General features: G+C 39.7%; 1 protein-coding gene and 1 long non-coding RNA gene across 4 annotated transcripts in view; one reads left to right on the top strand and one right to left on the bottom strand.

Moving 5' to 3' along the window:
• Positions 1-18,080, top strand: part of si:dkey-234i14.2 (heterogeneous nuclear ribonucleoprotein C) — a 156,956-nt gene that overhangs the window by 116,880 nt on the left and 21,996 nt on the right. The window lies entirely within an intron of this gene.
• Positions 3,868-18,080, bottom strand: part of LOC133539211 (uncharacterized) — a 38,070-nt gene continuing 23,857 nt past the window's right edge. Inside the window, exon 2 of the long non-coding RNA XR_009803206.1 lies at positions 3,868-4,627. This is a non-coding gene — a long non-coding RNA (uncharacterized LOC133539211). The remainder of the gene's footprint in view (positions 4,628-18,080) is intronic.

Genomic DNA, 18,080 nt, shown 5'->3' with positions numbered 1-18,080 from the left:
GCACGACGACTTAAGTGCGATAAATCGCACAGGAGCCGCCGTAAAAGGCTAAAGCAAACACAGAGCAGAAATGGACAAAGAAAAGGGGACAGGCTAGCCCTAGAACCATGCGGGTGGGTATACGGACAAGACTAAAGCCAGCCGTCGTGTCCCAAAATGCCATCTGCCAGAAGCTAGTTGCCTACCGATGCAGCAAGCACACGCAGCAAAGCTTAAAAACTTGAAAAATACCTATGGTACCCTTATTAAAGATTTTTAAAATGTCTATCTGAGAGTAATTGCGATTAATTGAGTTAACTACTTAGTAACAATTTTTCTCCTACATTAAAAAACGTACAGCTCAAAAATGGAATTGCTAGACGAAATGTCTCTACTAACAACAGTCCAAATTATGAACTTTCTCTCTTCATAATTAATTGCACTGTTCCTTCTTGTCATTTGTGCACAACTTTGCAACTTCCAAACATGCTAAATATAAATGCTAGAACAATGACCGCAAACGGTTTCAGTGTTGATTAATCACATAGAGGGTACTAAATAGGTATTCACACTATATTATTCTGCACCAAAATGTATATATTTATAATTTTGTGAATGCCTAACACTATATTATTCTGCACCAAAATGTATTTATTATTATTCTTCCGTAGCGTTTTTCATCCGGCTCTAACTCCCAAACCGTTCATCCGATTGATCCCGTTCAAGCGTTTGAACGTCCGTAATATTCACGGTTTCACAGTAAATCATAATATTCATGTTTTTCTAATCATTTTTTATGACTTCTCCTCCCACATTTTTCAACTAATTTAAACCATTCCACTATTAAAACTTTCATTTAGATTAGGACAATAAAACATGGGATTTTTTTAAACCCAAAACATTCTTAGTTTTTACAGTATTTATGATTTTTCAAAATATTAGACAATACAATTGGTACTCATCCCAGCTTTTTCACTTACGGTTGTTTATTTTTCTCCCTGAAATTAACCTTGAATGAAAGTAAATGTTCAACACTGCCGTAAAATATAGTTTACTGCCAAGTCATATAGTTTAATGCCAACTAATACAACATACATGTATCATTTCTATAGTCTTAGTACATTTCAGTATAGTTTCCGATCTATCAATCAATCAATCAATCAATGTTTATTTATATAGCCCCAAATCACAAATCTCTCAAAGGACTGCACAAATCATTACGACTACAACATCCTCGGAAGAACCCACAAAAAATATTAAAGCGATTTCAACATTGAAATTATTTCTACTATCAAAGTATTTCTATATTCAAACCATTTCACAGTCTAACTGTTTCTATTTATCTTTATAGATACGCCTTCCGTGTTCTATGAAGTTAGCATGTGCTCAAACCTTTATTCGACCAGGTCCTACGTATCTACAAAAAATTTAAAATAAAATCAGTTGAAACCTTTTCTAATATGGCTTTGCAGACAGTTCATTGGAAGAAAAGGCAAAGCGCCATATACATTACTGCCAATATGTGCATTAGTGTCGACAGATAAAATACTAGGTAATTACAATTATATACATTGGTGTACAATGTTTGTTTTTGCAAAAAAAAAAAATTGGAAATTGTATTTTTAATTTGAATATAGGAAATAATAACAACATCATCGCAACAATCTTAATTATTGATGATATTGGTTGAATTTGCCCCCACTTTCAGTGTACTACAATTCAGCCAATAAAGAACTTTACTAAGATTAAATAATTATTCATAGAGTTCCTATGCTTATTATTGTTCTTTCACTTTTCTAAAAGAAACATTATAAATAGTGATTAATATATATATATATATATATATGTATATGTGTGTATATATATATATATGTATATATATATATATATATATATATATATATACAGTATATATATATATATTATATATATATATATTATATATATACATACATATGTAGATACAGTATGTATACATCCATATAAAATAGAATTGAATAAAATAGAATACAATAGAATAGAAAGTACTTTATTTATCCCTGGGGGAAATTCAGCACCACAGTTCGCTCACAATAGATAATAAAAATGTGTACCTATTAACTTTTTATTTAAGAATTACCTGCCAACACTTTTCAGTTTGTTTGGTATTTCCTTGTGAAATCCATTGAAGCCGTTTCCACAAAGCTAAGTAGTTTTTTGTTTTGTACTTCATACTGTACCAGAAACACCCAAACCATGACCTTGTTTCCAAGCTAATAACACAAAAATTATGTACCTTTACACCATGTATATGTATGCAGCGTCAGTACTGTTGCAGCAATTTAAATTCAACTTATAAATATACAATCTGACATCCTTAAATAAATATATTTCTGTTGAGATTAATCCAGAGTGCTTCTGGAGTTGCATCAGGCTCGCATAAATATTGAGCCAGTCAGTGATTAATTGTACACGCGACATATTTTCTACACTTTGGTGGGGCTCTATGTTATGTGATTGCTCTTGTTTGCAACAGTAGAGACAAGTCTGGAAAGCTTAGGAGGGGGGTCGGCAACCTCCAGAGACACATGCAGCTCTTTAGTTGTTTGTGTGCTGTTGTGATCCACGGCAAGCAGTACCCAACTTGCAAAGATTGTAAGAAATCCATTAGAAGAAGACAGCCTGCCGTTTCGGTTTCCTTAAATTTGGACACACATCCAGAGGTGGGGGGCTTCACGGTGGAAGAGGCGTTAGTGCGTCTGCCTCACACTACGAAGGTCCTGAGTAGACCCGGGTTCAATCCCGGGCTCGGGATCTTTCTGTGTGGAGTTTGCATGTCCTCCCCGTGAATGCGTGGGTTCCCTCCGGGTACTCCGGTTTCCTCCCACTTCCAAAGACATGCACCTGGGGATAGGTTGATTGGCAACACTAAATTGGCCCTAGTGTGTGAATGTTGTCTGTCTATCTGTGTTGGCCCTGCAATGAGGTGGCAACTTGTCTAGAGTGTTAGCGCCTTCCGCCTGATTATAGCTGAGATTGGCACCAGTGCCCCCCGCGACCCCAAAGGGAATAAGCGGTAGGAAATGGATGGATGGATGGATCCAGAGGTGGATAGAGTAGCCAGAAATTGTACTCAAGTAAGAGTACTGTTACTTTAGAGATGTTTTACTCAAGTAAAAGTAAGGAGTAGTCACCCAAATATTTACTTTGGTAAAAGTAAAAATTATGTTGTGAAAAAACTACTCAAGTAATGAGTAACTGATGAGTAACCTGTTTGTTTAATGATTACGGCAACAAATAATGCACAAAAACATAAAAATAGCAACGAGCAAATTCAGAGCCAGGAGTATCTCTTAAGCAACTAAAACAAAAATATATATTAAATAATAATACATTACAATGAAAAAAATTAAGACAAATTGAGCCACAATAACTTAACAGCACCATAGGCTCGGTAGGCATTGATTGATTGATTGATTGATTGATTGATTGATTGATTGATTGATTGATTGATTGATTGATTGAAACTTGTATTAGTAGACTGCACAGTACAGTACATACTTCGTACAATCCATCCATCTTCTTCTGCTTATACGAGGTCGGGTCGCGGGGGCAACAGCCTAAGCAGGGAAACCCAGACTTCCCTCTCCCCAGCCACTTCGTTTAGTTCTTCCCGGGGGATCCCGAGGCGTTCCCAGGCCAGCCAGGAGACATAGTCTTCCCAACGTGTCCTGGGTCTTCATTCGTACAATTGACCACTAAATGGTAACACCCCAATAAGTTTTTCAACGTTAATCAATTACTTAATAAATGACCAAGTCGAGGTGATCTACCTCATATATATATATATATAAATACACACACATCTCATATATATATGTATATACACATACATTTTTACATACAGTGTTTGATTTATATTTATTTATTTTGCCGTTTTTGTTCACATGTTAAAGGTGTTTTAATGAATATACATGCATGTTTAACATATAGATTCCTATCTTTCATGAAGACACCAATATACGTTGGTGTATTACCTGATTCTGATGACTTGCATTGATTGGAATCAGACAGTAGTGCTGATAACGTCCACGTTTTCAAATGGAGGAGAAAAAAAGTTCCTCCTTTCTGTCTAATACCACATGCAAGTCGTTGGTCCCCTCATTTATTGTGGTAGCTTGGTGCTGCAGGGTATTCTGAGCTGTTGCGAGTCGGCCAGCTGCTGGGGTAGTGATCTTGTGTGTCAGCATGTCTTTTATCTTCTTTTAATTGTATTTGTTTATTTTTTATCAATTATTATGTTTGTTTGTTTTGTTTGTTTGTTTGTTTTTTATGTATTTATTTATTTATTTTCTCCCCCCTCCCTCAGGGGGGGACCTCGACGGGGCGGTTGCTGGTTGTTCCATCTCCATCGTTGGGGTCCCTGCGGGTGGGGTGGGTGGTTCCCGCGGCCCTGCGCTGGGTGGTCCTGTGGCGGCCGACTTGGGTGAGGTGGCCTGGCGTGGGCTGCGCGGTGCTCTCTGGGGGTGGGGGTGGGCTCGTGGGTGCTGGTGGGGCGGTCTTCCCGTCCGGTTGCGGGGAGTCTGTGGGTGCACCCGGGCGGGGCGTCCCGCCTTTCTGCCCGTGTGGGGGATGGTCTCTCGCTGGCTTGGGGTCTGGCCGTCCGCTGCTTCTCTCGTATATAAAGAAAGCATAAGAACCAGTATATACATTAGAAATACATTCAATTATTTACATTAGGTTATTTACAATCCGGGGAGATGGGATGTGAATGTAGGAGGATTAGTGAAGGGTTGAAGTTGCCTGGAGGTGTTGTGGTGCATGTACAGTAGATGGCAGTGTTGTCCTGTTTAATAGTGTCACAAGCTGTTTACGGCAGACACACTGTCTTACGGTAGAGTGGTAGACGTAAACGTGACTGCTGTTGTTGTGTGTTGTTACTGCGCTGGGATGATGTTAATGAAACTGCCTAACAATAAACCCACATAAGAAACCAAGAACTCGCCCTCGATCATTCTACAGTTATACAATTTCAGGAGATTTCCGGGAGAAAAATTGTCCCGGGAGGTTTTCGAGAGAGGCGCTAAATTTCGGGAGTCTCCCGGAAAATCCGGGAGGGTTGGCAAGTATGGATTTGTGTCAGCCTTCCACACATACTTATTTTGATAGTAGGCTATTATAGCTAATATAGACACTTACGGCACATCATGTAGTGAATTTGAGCTAGTTACTATATACACATTTTTTAACTGGATTCTCATTTCTGAGCCTTTTGTCAGTCGGTGTTCTAATTACTTTTTTTCAGGTTACTTTTTATCAGCTGTAGAGGAGGATTCCCTCTGCATGATGTAAACTATATCCACCCTTATTACCACACACATATTGTTAAATTAATATCTCTCTGTTAGTGTCAATTAAAACTAAGCTTTATCATCTGTGGAAAGTATTTTTTATGCATTGGACCTCATTAGATTGTGCAAGTGTATTTAAAAGAGACTTATGATGATTGTTATGATCTTTTTTCACTGTATAAATGTTATTACAATGGTGGGTACGCGTGTTAAACAATGTCCAAGTGTCAAATCATTAGGTTAATGCATTTTGGTGTGAGCTTGCATGCAGTTTTGCATGCCTCTGAACGAAGTGTTGAAGAGTCTTTTTTTAACAGTAGACACAATGTGACGTCACAGGGTGACGCACCTTCTTATATTAATTTATATTATTATCTATATGGGCATCCTAATGCACGCTCTTTATATGCATGGCCCCGCCTGTCTCTTCAGCTCTCTGAGCTTATGATTGCTGCCTGTAGCCTACTGTGTCATTCCTTCTCATTTCATGTCTTCCCGCCTGCTCTTATGTCTACAATGTAAAACATATGTTGTTTGTTTGTTTGTCCACGGCATTGTACACAGCATTGTTGTGTCAACATTGGCCGGTATGAAGTTGGTTTAGGCGCTAAACTCTGACAAAAACTATGAGGCTAGTTAATGCGACATTGCTGCTTGGTTAGAAAAAACAAAAGAGACGGTAGAATACAGTATTATTTTCCTCTAATCATGGTATGTACACAATAACACGGACGTGGAACTTGCAGTGAGATAAATGCCTGTAAATGCAGCTTTTTTTAAATGCAGCTTTGTATCAATCAGAGAGTAGGCCGATGTAACGACTGTAGGTTTATCTTAGACCAGTGGTTTTCAAATGGGGGTACGCGTACCCCTGGGGGTACTTGAAGGTATGCCAAGGGTACGTAAGATTTTTCAAAAATATTCTAAAAATAGAAACAATTAAAAAATCCTTTATAAATATATTTATTGAATAATACTTAAAGAAAATATAAATGTAAGTTCATAAACTGTGAAAAGAAATGCAACAATGCAATATTCAGTGTTGACAGCTAGATTTTTTGTGGACATGTTCCTTAAATATTGATGTTAAAGATTTTTTTTTTTTTGTGAAGAAATGTTTAGAATTAAGTTCATGAAACCAGAAGGATCTCTATTACAATCCCCAAAGAAGGCACTTCAAGTTGATGATTACTTCTATGTGTAGAAATATGTATTTATATTTGAATCACTTGTTTATTTTTCAACAAATGTTTAGTTATTTTTATATATTTTTTCCAAATACTTCAAGAAAGACCACCACAAATTAGCAATATATTGCACTCTTTTACAATTTAATATATCAGAAAATGATGACATAGAGCTATCTGTTTTTTTCAAACAAAAATGCTTTGCTCTGATTTGGGGATACTTGAATTAAAAAAATGCTCACAGGGGGTACATCACTGAAAAAAGGTTGAGAACCACTGTCTTAGATCATGTCTGGTAAAAAAAAAAATAGCTGCCATATTCATCTTTAAGATATATATTTAAGAGTGTACATTTTCAAAAGATACATTTGGATACTTTTAGAAAGGTTGGGGCTTTGGTATTGAAAAAAAATGACATTGTAGAAGAAGCACTGAAACAGGTTATGGCAACAAATAAATAAAAACATTGAAGAAATAAAATATTTCGTGGAAGTTTTCGATGCCAATACTCATGTTTTCGTACACTTTTGTTTTTGTGTGTTTCAAAGCTTTTTCATGATCGCTTCTCTTTTTTACGATTGTGTTTCTTTTATTTTCGTTTTCGCTTATTTTTATTACAGTATCGAAAATAATGGGAACGTTTGAGCGCAAGGGGCGGGTACCTGTGGGCGGGGCTTACAACAAGTTTAGCCGGAAGCAGTTTTACTGGATTGTAAAAACACCGTAGAAGAAGAAATGAAGATAGATGGCATCTTAATCGAGTGTAAAAGTAATGACGTGTTTGTGTTAACTTAGCCCTTCTTTGAGGGTGTAGTATAAGCGGTACAGACATTAAATGTGTCTTCTTAAATCATCCATGTTTGTCTCGATATAGCCGTGATATTTGGCAAAACTCTGTATAGAACAATACTTTGTTACATTTCCACACGGAGAGAAAAGAGCGACTTCAAAATGTAAGTGTAGCTGCATTTATTTACTCATATACAACATTTAACACCTGACGTATAAAGCTTGGTGTGACATGAGTAACCCAATTCTGTGAAAATACGAGAGTTTGACTATATGTTGAGCGACCTCCGGCGGTTCTTCCACTAGTTCCCCGGGAGGGAGCCTAAAAAAATACATAAAATGGCAAGTCACCTTACTGTAAAAAGAAACTGTGGTGCCGTTTTTCCATTTACCGTAATACACCATAAAATAAAAACTGTAGTGTTTATTGTAGAAAAAAACAAGTAGTTTCCAGAACTTTACCGTAAATATGCTGTAAAAAAAGAAAAAAATAATTTTAAAGTAAAATTCTGGCAACTGAGCTTTATTTTACGTAAAAAATGACAAAATAATCAAATGCATAGGCAATTGTGCAATAATGTCATAAGGCAAATCCTTTGTTTTAATTTCATGTATACGGTCTCAAGCTGGAACTGGAACTCAATGACACCTCTGATCTAAAGGCAACACCTCCACACATGAAGTGAAGTGAATTATATTTATATAGCGCTTTTCTCAAGTGACTCAAAGCGCTTTACATAGTGAAACCCAATATATAAGTTACATGTAAACCAGTGTGGGTGGCACTGCGAGCTGGTGGGTAAAGTGTCTTGCCCACGGACACAACGGCAGTGACTAGGATGGCGGAAGCGGGAATCGAACCTGCAACCCTCAAGTTGCTGGCACGGCCGCTCTACCAACGACCATGAGCCGTTTGCAGGCAGACAGTTATAAATGTGGGAGCAAAATATATGCAAAATTTACACGAAATCATATGCATATTATCAATATCAGTGTTTCTTAACCATAGGGCTCATCGGTGGGCTGCAAGCGCCCCCGAAAGGGCCGCCAAAAAATATCAGTTCCTCAGCTCTGGTCTGCTGTTGTAATACTCTCTCAACCGAGCCACATCTTCCCTTCAAACCCTCTCTTTAATTTGTTCATTTCTTCTGTTATTATTCGTAATAGCTTCTGTGTGTGGCTCTCCAGTGTTGTTCACAAACGCAAATCTTCACTTAAAGTTAAAGTACCAATGACTGTCACACTAGGTGTGGCAAAATTATTCTCTGCATTTGACCCATCACCCTTGCGGTGCCGCGCCCGGGAATAATTTTTGGTGATTTAACCCCCAATTCCAACCCTTGATGCTGAGTGCCTAGCAGGGAGGTAATGGGTCCCATTTTTATAGTCTTTGGTATGACTCGGCCGGGATTTGAACTCACAACCTACTCCAACCACTAGGCCACTGAGTACTTGTCTTCTTTCAGGGTTGTGGGGAAAGACTTTCTGAATTCCCACTGGTGGAGCAGCGAGAAAAACTAACATGAAAGCGCCACAAACACTTAGCATGAGCTACCAAGGTTAGTTGCAGTCATGGCGCTCTGTAGTCACATGAGTGCCTTTGGCCAATCATTGAGGAGATCGCCTGAAACCAAGTTGGCCATGCTCTATTCAGACACAACTATGTCTTAAACAAGAGCCGTGTAAAGAGAGAGTATGGCCAACTTGGTTTCAAAGCGGCCAGAAAAATTGGCGTCCAGTAGTCATGTTAGTGGCTTTTGACCAAAGAGGATCTCTGAACGTTTGGTCAAAAGATCCCCACGTGACTACAGAACGCCATCTTGCTGCCAACTTTGAAACCGAGTTGGCTATACTTTCTCTTTACACGGCTCTGTCTCAAACAAGCAAAAAAGGTCTGGGGCTAGAATCACAGAAAGATTTCTTAAGCGGTAGGGGGCGTGGCTCAGATGGCAACTATAGCAACCTGAGGTTCCTGGTTCGTACCCAGCTTCTGCCATCCTAGTCACGGCCGTTGGGCAAGACACTTCAGCCACCTTGCTCTTGATGGGTTGTGGTTAGCTCTTTCGTGACAGCTTCTGTGTGAATGTGTGTTTAAATGGGTGAATGTGATTAGATTGTCAGCCCTGAGATCAGTAGGTTGTGAGTTCAAACCCCGGCCGAGTCATACCGCATACTATAAAAATGGGACCCATTACCTCCCTGCCTGGCACTCAGCATCAAGGGTTGGAATTGGGGGTTAAATCACCAAAATTATTCCCAAGCGCAGCCACCGCTGCTGCTCACTGCTCCCTTCACCTTCCAGGGTTGAGGGTGATGGGTCAAATGCATAGGATAATCTCACAACACCTAGTACGTGTGTGACAATCATTGGTACTTTAACTTTAACTTTAACTTCATAATGTAAAGCGCTTTGTGTACCGTTGCGGGTATAGTGAAAAAATATATATAAATACAGAACTTTTACCATTCAAGCACAAGCATTATTACTATAATGGTGAAGCTGTATTTTATTTGCACTTTAATTTTATTGAGAGTTTAGTTAAGAAATATATTATTCATTTAGTTTATTTATTTCAGCACAACATAATAATGGGTATTGTTGTCAGTTGTTTATGAGTCCTCTTATTCCGTATATTCGGTTAGTATTTATTTTTCTAATCAGCCTGACCTAAGTCTAAGGTGTATGTGTTAAATAAATAATAATGTTTGTACTGTGCTGGAGTAGGTTAGATATAATTAGTGAACACAATTAAAATCATGAGTAAAATTACTAATTCAGTGTTAATATTTGAATGGTGTGAGAAGTGTGTTAAATGTAAATTATAATCATCATAGAGTAGTCCACCTTTAATCCTGTGACTGGTACAGTGGGTGGATCATTGCTATCAAACTATTGACCTTGGGCCTATTGATTTGCAGTAGTAATGTTTGTTAATCATTTCTTGCAGTGTAGCAGGTAGTTTCAAAGACTGCAGCTCCGCAGAGTGACTTTGTATTGTTTGTCCTAAACCGAAATTGCTTAGGGACCTTCATATATCCCCCAGGCCTACACACACACACACACACACACGCACACACACACACACAATGCTCTCTTGCTTTGTGTATTAACTGTCATACTTTCATCGTTGCTGTTTTCCTTGCTCTGCATTTCCTTGACTTTGCTCAGAGGGGCAACACCCGCCGCTGATTTTCAATTTGTTTTAACACAGTGCGTGATTACCCCATGCTGCTGGCAAGCACAAGTGACAGCTCTGTGCACGTGTGCGTACGTGTGTGTTTGTGTATCCACTGTGTATGCACATTTTGACATGTAAGCGCTGCGGGAACTGCACGCGTTTGCATTTTCTGCACTGGTGTTTTCTTGTTTGTGCACATAAGTATAGTGATACTGAGTGAGGTCAACTGTTATTGTCCAGTGTCCTCTCGCGCCAGCATGAAGGTAAAGTGTCTTTCAAACATGAAGATAACGGCTTTGCTTGACAAAGCGGCTTTCCGTGTGGGGTCTAATCCACAGAGACAAACACACTCTCACACACATACTTTTTTGTAATCCTCTCTCATCGTCTGAGCTTCCATTCTACACGAGGACACTTCAGAACCAGCGTAACAACACATTGTCTGTTTGTGCCCCTGCTAACTGCTCTGAGGGACTTTAAACTCATGTGAGCCTTTTGGTCGCTGTGTCTCCTCACAGGGACAATGCTCAAAGCCTCTAATCTTGCACTTTTTTGGCAGCCCTAATACACGCCAACCCAAACGGGACACAGTGAAGCATGTCTGTGTGTGTTTGTGTGAGTGTTGTGTGAGTGTGTTTGCTGCTGATGAGCACAGTTTGTCTTAGCGCTCTCGTCTCACCAGAGAGGCTTCGGGGAACATCAGAGTGGAATAGCAGGAAAAACACTTCTCAGAGCTGTGAGTGATTGACTGGCTAACGACTCAATCAGTAAACCTGCATTAAATCCTCGAAGCAAACTGCTGGCTTCCATCTTGCCGTCAGCCAGCAAGCCCTCTCTCAGGTTCAACATCAATGACATTTTACCGCATGACCTCACCTCTAACCTCTAAGGCAGGGGTAGGGAACCTATGGCTCTCGAGCCAGATGTGGCTCTTTTGATGACTCCATCTGGCTCTCAGATAATTCTTAGCTGGCATTGCTGAACACAATAAGTAATGAATAATTCCACTGGTAGTCACAGTGTTAAAAATAACATTCAAATTATAAAACATTCTAATGCATTTTATTCCACCCATCCATTTTCTACCCCACCTGTTCAAGAAGTCGCATTATTGGTAAGAAGTACTTTAATTATAGGATGGATGGTTAGCTTCAGAATAACAATGTTATTAAAAAGAATAAGAGACTTATTGTACTCTAAAAATGTTGGTCTTACTTAAAAATGCACGCATTCAGTTGTATCCAGTGTTAAAAAATATATGGCTCTCACGGAAATACATTTTAAATAGTTTGTCTTTCATGGCTCTTTCAGCCAAAAAGGTTCCCGACCCCTGCTCTATGGTTATAAATGACATATGTCTGCACTAACTCGGATAACCCCTTAAAGGCCTACTGAAATTAGATTTTCTTATTTAAACGGGGATGGCAGGTCCATTCTATGTGTCATACTTGATCATTTCGCGGTATTGCCTTATTTTTGCTGAAAGGATTTAGTAGAGAACATCCACGATAAAGTTCGCAACTTGATTTTAATGGGAGCCTCCAACAAAAAGAGCTATTCGGACCGAGAAAAGGACAATTTCCCCATTAATTTGAGCGAGAATGAAAGATTTGTGTTTGAGGATATTGATAGCGACGGACTATAAAAAAAAAGATTGCATTGAGACGGATTCATATGTTTTAAGAGACATTTACCAGGATAATTCTGGGAAATCCCTTATCTTTCTATTGGTGTTGCTAGTGTTTTAGAGAGTTTAACAGAACCTGATAGTCGGAAGTGTACGTCCACGGCCGGGTGTTGACGCGCAGTGTCTCAGGGAAGTCTACGGCAGCTGTATGGTCGGCACAAGCTCAGCTGATATCCGGTAAGAAGCGACTTTTTAACCACAATTTTCTCACCGAAACCTGCTGGTTGGGATCCATGTCCGCTCTGATCCATAGTAAAGTTTCACCTCCGTGAATTTTAAACAAGGAATTACCCTGTGTTTTTGTGGCTAAGGGCTAAAGCTTCCCAAATCCATCTTTCTGCTTTTACTTCTCCAAAATTAATTGAACAAATTGCAAAATCCAATCCAATCCAATCCACTTTATTTATATAGCACATTTAAACAACAATAAAGTTTCCAAAGTGCTGCACAGCCATGTTAAAAACAATATTATGATCCACCAATGACTGAATAAAACAAAAAATTAATAAAAATAAAAACAATAAAAACAATATAAAAACAAATATGATTAAAAACTATTTTAAAAGGTAAAATCAATTAAAACAGTAAAATAAAAATCAAAGTGTATAAAAAACACAGAGGACAGAGGACCACACAACTCACGTAGTGTTAAAAGCCAAATAATAAAAGTGGGTCTTAAGACAAGACTTAAAACACTCCACTGGGGAAGCAGTTTTAACATGGAGCGGCAGAGTGTTCCAGAGCTTAGGGCCGACCACAGAGTAGGCCCTGTCTCCCCTGGTCTTAAGTCTGGTCTTGGGCACCACGAGCTGGAGCTGGCTCTCGGACCTCAGAGCGCGCGCAGGAATGTAAATTTGGATGAGGTCCGAGATATATTGAGGTGCCAGTCCATATAAAGATTTAAAAACAAACAGCAATGTTTTAAAATCAATTCTAAAATGAACAGGGAGCCAGTGCAAACTCTGAAGAATTGGGGTTATATGCTGGTGTTTCCTGGCCCCTGTTAAAAGTCGTGCTGCCGCGTTCTGGACTAACTGCAACCGGGAGAGAGCTTTTTGGCTAATGCCAGCATAAAGTGCATTACAGTAGTCCAGGCCACTTGAAATAAAAGCATGCACGACTTGTTCAAAAAGGTTAAAAGATAAAAACGGTTTAACCTTTACTAAAAGACGAAGGTGATAAAAACACGATTTTAAAACGCCATTGACTTGTTTGTCTAGTTTAAAATCGCTGTCTATAGTGACGCCAAGTCTGGTGACTTTGGGACGCACATAATTTTGCAATGGTCCCAAGTCAGTGAGGGCCGGACCAAAAACTAAAATTTCCGTTTTTCCCTCATTCATTATTAAAAAATTCTGGGCTAACCAAGCCTTGACGTCGCATAGACAGTTAAGAAGGGGTGTCAGGGGGCCGTGGCTTTTTGAAATTGGCATATAAATTTGGCAGTCATCTGCATAAAAGTGATAAAACACTCCATGTTTCTTAAAAATATCTCCAAGAGGGAGGAGATAAAGAGCGAACAGGATGGGGCCTAAAATAGATCCTTGGGGGACACCACAGTAAAGCGGGGCAGAAGAGGAGGTGGCGTCCCCCAGCCTGACAGAGAAGGACCTCTCAGACAGGTAAGATCTGAACCACTCTAACGCAGTCCCCCTGACGGTACACAGTCTCTCAGGCGGTCTAAAAGAATTGTGTGGTCGACTGTGTCAAAGGCAGCTGTAAGATCTAAAAGCACTAAAATGGCAGAGCTGCCAGAATCAGACATTAAAAGCAAGTCATTAAAAACCTTTAAAAGTGCAGATTCAGTACTATGCAAAGCTTTGTATCCAGACTGAAATGGATCTAAAGTGCTATTTTCATCTAAAAAAAGGCTGCAGTTTTGCCAGAACACATTTCTCCAAAATCTTTGACACAAAAGGTAATTTGGAAATGGGCCGATAATTTGACAAAAGATTCAGCAACACAGATCTCCAAAATACTGTTTAATTATGCCGTTAAAGCAGACGACTTTTAGCTGTGTGTGTGCGCACCGCTCATATTCCTAACAGCCCTTGACGTCAAGCGTACACGTCATCATTACGCGACGTTTTCAAGAAAAAACTCCCGGGAAATTTAAAATTGCAATTTAGTAAACTTAAAAGGCCGTATTGGCATGTGTTGCAACGTTAATATTTCATCATTGATATATAAACTATCATACTGCGTGGTGTTTAGTAGTGGGTTTCAGTAGGCCTTTAAGCAAATAATTATTTAGCCTAAGCCCCGTTTCAATCACACCAGTTTATCGTTTAAGGTTCCCCTCTTTTTCACGGGTAAGTACGCCATTTATTTCTTAAATCACCGGCTCTTAGCTTTGTATGGATTCATTGATCGTTTACAAACTGAGTTTGGAGGGGAAGTGACGCCAGAAAGACCGCGCCCCACACAAAAAGTGACGTCAGAAAGAACGCGTCACAGCCATCTTCATAATAAAGCAGTTACGTAACTCGGAGGTAACCACTGGAAATATGGAGGCGACTCATTTAGACATGCCCACGTTTCTCCTTCCATTTACAGACGCTTGTGGAAATCACACGAGATGACACACTTTAAGATGAAGAAACGCGCAACTGCAGCTATTTCAGATATAACACATCTCAGACGGCAAGAAAGCTTTCGAATGTCCAGGTCAGCTGTGATTCTACTTACCAAAAAACTTTGTTCATTTGTCGAAGGAGAGGCAACGAGAATGCGGGCTGCCGTGGATGTGATAAAAAAAGGTAGCATGTGAAAAGGGCGAATGCTTTTGGACTGGCAAAGCAGACTCTAGCAGTTATTGGGGGCGGCATGGCGTAGTGGGTAGAGCAGCCGTGCCAGAAACCTGAGGGTTGCAGGTTCGCCTGTCGTTGTGTCCTTGGGCAGGACACTTCACCCTTTGCCCCCAGTGCCGCTCACACTGGTGAATGAATGATGAATGAATGATTGGTGGTGGTCGGAGGGGCCGTAGGCGCAAACTGGCAGCCACGCTTCCGTCAGTCTACCCCAGGGCAGCTGTGGCTACTGATGTAGCTTACCACCACCAGGTGTGAATGAATGATGGGTTCCCACTTCACTGTGAGCGCTTTGAGTATCTAAAAATAGAAAAGCGCAATATACATCTAATCCATTATTATTATTATTGTCTGCCATGTATGTCGCGGACTCAACGTCTAGGTCCAGAGTATATCAAGTCACCAAAAAGAAATGAAGGTGAAGGCAAAAGAGTAAGGAGTGTCTGGATCCTTATATTGATTGATGTAAAATATTCTTTATCACATTGTTTACTTTCACGTGTCCATTAAAGATTTGATTAATTTATGATGGCTCTGGTGTGACTCACTACAATAGGGCCCCACAGTGCATCTGATTCCAGTTAATTGAAATACCACAACACTGGATATTGTTCAGATAAGTTAAATTTAAGAACTTGCACACAAAGCCACACTGGAGGTGACCATGACCTACGCATTTTCCGCGTACGCGTACTAGCTCACGCTGCGCCGTCGGATGGAGGGGGGGAGGGGTCTTAACGATCATTGTTTGTGTTGACAAGGATAAGGTTAGGTGGTATTTACCCTGGATAACCTTATTCACATTGATTTTAATGGGAGCCTAAGGTTGTTGTACCTTACAGAAAGAACGCTAATTACATAGTCGGTTCAGTGTAGGCATGTATTTTTTTGTAAAATATGCTAGGGCTGGACAATTAATCCAATTTTAATTTCCATTTCAATTATGGCTTTTCACGATTATTTAAATATAATAATAAGAATATCCATGAAATGTGCATGCATATTCCGGAGCTTATGATCATGAGGAGCAAAGGAGTTAAATAAGACCAAGTCTACTGGAACAGTGGTTCTCAACCTTCTTTCAGTGATGTACCCCTTGTGAACATTTTTTTAATTCAAGTACCCCCTAATCAGAGCAAAGCATTTTTGGTGGAAAAAAGGAGATAAAGAAGTAAAATACAGCACTATGTCATCAGTTTCTGATTTATTAAATTGTATAACAGTGCAAAATATTTCTCATTTGTAGTGGTCTTTCTTGAACTATTTGGAAAACAGATATAAAAATAACAAAAAATTAGTTGAAAAATAAACAAGTGATTCAATTATAAATCAATATTACTACTTCATCAACTTGAAGTGCCCTCTTTGGGGATTGTAATCGAGATCCACCTGGATTTATGAACTTCAATCTAAACATTTCTTCACAAAAAAATAAATCTTTAACATCAATATTTATGAAACATGTCCACAAAGAATCTAGCTGTCAACACTGAATATTGCATTGTTGCATTTCTTTTCACAGTTTGTGAACTTACATTCATATTTTGTTGAAGTATTATTCAATAAATATATTTATAAATGATTTTTGAATTGTTGCTATTTTTAGAATATGTTTAAAAAAATCTCACGTACCCTCTGGCATACCTTCAAGTACCCCCATTTGAGAACCACTGTACTAGAAGTTTGGTCGCTACTTTTGTTTTGACACAGTTTTCCTCACCAATAATCACTCTACTCCAAAAAAATAAAAGTAAGCCATTATTTCCGTGGATGGAGTAACATATTTGGCCAATAAAACCGAATCCGCTGATAAACGCAGAATATCAGGGAAAATGTTGTTATTGTGAGGAGAAAAAACATCTGTTTGCGAAAATAACGCCGCTCATTTATCCCCGGCACACTCAACCAGTCAAACAGGTTTGTAAGGATGAAATAGCTTCTGTGTGTGTGTATATATATATATATATATATATATATATATACAGTATATGTATGTATATATATATATGTCTATATATATATATATATATATATATATATATACAGTATATGTATGTATATATATGTCTATGTATATATATATATGCATATATATATGTGTATATACGTATGTGTGTGTATATATATATGTACATATATATATATATGTACATATATATATATATATATATATGTGTGTACATATTTATGTATATATGTACATATATATGTATATATGTACATATATATGTATATACATATATGTATATATGTACATATATATGTATATACATATATGTATATATGTATACTCCTCTCTGAGCTGCAACCTTATCGTGGTAGAGGAGTTTGCGTGTCCCAATGATCCTAGGAGCTATGTTGTCCGGGGGCATAAAGCCCCCTGGTAGGGTCTCCCAAGGCAAACAGGTTCTAGGTGAGGGGTCAGACAAAGAGCAGCTCGAAGACCTTTATGAAGATGAAAAACCATGGACCCAGATTTCCCTCGCCCGGACGCGGGTCACCGGGGCCCCCCTCTGGAGCCAGGCCCGGAGGTGGGGCACGATGGCGAGCGCCTGGTGGCCGGGCCTGTTCCCATGGGGCCCGGCCGGGCACAGCCCGAAGAGGCAACGTGGGTCACCCCTCCAATGGTCTCACCACCCATAGCAGGGGCCATAGAGGTCGGGTGCATTGTGAGCTGGGCGACAGCCGAAGGCAGGGCACTTGGCGGTACGATCCTCGGCTACAGAAGCTAGCTCTTGGGACGTGGAACGTCACGTCACTGGGGGGGAAAGAGCCTGAGCTAGTGCGCGAAGTCGAGAAATTCCGGCTGGATATAGTCGGACTCACTTCGACGCACAGCAAGGGCTCTGGAACCACTTCTCTCGAGAGGGATTGGACCCTCTTCCACTCTGGCGTTGCCGGCAGTGAGAGGCGACGGGCCGGGGTGGCAATTCTTGTTTCCCCCCGGCTCAAAGCCTGTACGTTGGAGTTCAACCCGGTGGACGAAAGGGTAGCCTCCCTCCGCTTTCGGGTGGGGGGATGGGTCCTGACTGTTGTTTGTGCTTATGCACCAAACAGCAGTTCAGAGTACCCACCCTTTTTGGGAACACTCGAGGGAGTATGGAAAGTGCTCCCCCGGG

Source organism: Nerophis ophidion, linkage group LG02 (genome assembly GCF_033978795.1).
Source record: "Nerophis ophidion isolate RoL-2023_Sa linkage group LG02, RoL_Noph_v1.0, whole genome shotgun sequence".
Lineage (NCBI taxonomy): Eukaryota > Metazoa > Chordata > Actinopteri > Syngnathiformes > Syngnathidae > Nerophis > Nerophis ophidion.
The sequence above is the reverse complement of the archived record's forward strand: the minus strand, read 5'-3'. Positions and strand labels throughout refer to the sequence as shown.